At 40.9% G+C, this 1,541-nt stretch overlaps 1 pseudogene; it reads left to right on the top strand.

The window, feature by feature from the left end:
- Positions 1 to 1,132: 1,132 nt before the first annotated feature.
- Positions 1,133 to 1,230, top strand: LOC116550482 (annotated as a pseudogene).
- Positions 1,231 to 1,541: the final 311 nt, after the last annotated feature.

The raw sequence follows: 1,541 nt of genomic DNA, 5'->3' as shown, positions 1-1,541 counted from the left end.
CCTCCCCTCCTCTCCCCTTCTCTTCTCCTTTCTTTCCTTCCTCTCTTTCTTTTCTTGCCTTTCTTCTTCCTTTCCTTTTTCTCTTTCTTTTCTTTTTTTTTTTTCTTTTAGACAGGTTTTTGTTCTGTCATCCAGGCTGGAGTATGGTTCACTGCAGCCTCAAACTCCTGGGCTCAATTGATCTGCTTGCTTCTCAAGTAGCTAGGACTACAGATGCATGCTACACCATGCCCAGCTAATTTTATTTTATTTCATTTTTGCAGAGATAGGGTCTCCTTGACTTGCCCAGGCTGGTCTTGGACTCCTGGGGTCAAGCAAACTCCTGGGCCCCTCTTGCCTTGGTCTCCCAAAGCACTGGGATTACCAGCATGAGCTGCCACACCTGGCAAAGAATTTTCAAATAAATAAAAACAGAAACCTTCACTAAAGGAAGGTTTGAAAAGATAGATTTGAAGCAGCGGGAAGATGATTCAAGATACATGGTACATGCTAGTAGGATAATCAAAACCTTCAGCATTCTGAGTTCTCTGAGGCAAAGCTTGCTTACCTCTTGGGTGTCTGCCTGGCTTTTCCTTCTTTTTGGGATCTGTAGATTCTCATTTTTGTGCCAACCCAGTGATGGCTTTAAAAAGTTGTTACTAAAAATATTTTATCCTGCATTTGAGTTTTTCATTTGGATAGGATTGCTTAGGTATCTAACCCACCCACCTGCAGGAAATAAAAGCCTTCCAATAAAATTTCTAATTGAAGGAAACTCTCCTTCAGTCTATATGGAGCCCATGTGACACATCCACGTGGTACGATGCACCTTTCCCTTGTAGCACAAACACCAGCTATATTTTTACACTTACCTGGAGTCAGATGGGCTACCATTATGTCTCCAGGTCACTCATTATCTGCATGCTATTTAAATTCATGGTCTACTTACCCCTTTAGAAATGTAAGGGCCAGGTATGTGTTGCTTTCTATTTTACTTCCAGACTTTAGTAAGGGCCTGGCACATAGTAGGTATTTAGCGGAAATTTACTGAGTAAATGATTAGCTGAATAATTAATTATGAATGAAAAGCCAACATGAGGTATTAGGTCAAGCATAGCTATGTGTCTGCTTCAAACCCAGCCATAAGCTGGTAATTGTAGTTCATAAGCATAATTGGGTGCTCACGCACGCATGTGTGAGATGTGTCACCCTCAAACCTTGTTACGATGTCAGCACATTACCCGTCTAACATGAACTTAGAGGAAGAAAAACCAAAAACAAATCCAGCCATTGGAGATGGTTCTTTCATGGTTGGTGAATTCCCGTAGAACTCTGCTGTCCAGTATGGTAGCCACATGTGGCTATTTAAACTTTATTTAAATTAATTAAAGTTAAATAAAACCCCAAACTCAGTTTCTCAGTCACACTAGCCACATTTCAAGTGGTTAGTGGCTATCCTCTTGGACACAGAACATTTCCATTGTCACAGAAAGTTCTATTGGAAGCTGTGTCATAGAATTCTCAAAAATTCCTAACTGCTTCTCTCTCTCTCTCTTGCCCTC

This window comes from Sapajus apella, unplaced genomic scaffold (assembly GCF_009761245.1).
Source record: "Sapajus apella isolate SASKATOON/1434 unplaced genomic scaffold, GSC_monkey_1.0 scaffold7, whole genome shotgun sequence".
Classification (NCBI taxonomy): Eukaryota; Metazoa; Chordata; class Mammalia; order Primates; family Cebidae; genus Sapajus; species Sapajus apella.
This window is presented reverse-complemented; position numbering and strand designations above follow the sequence as displayed.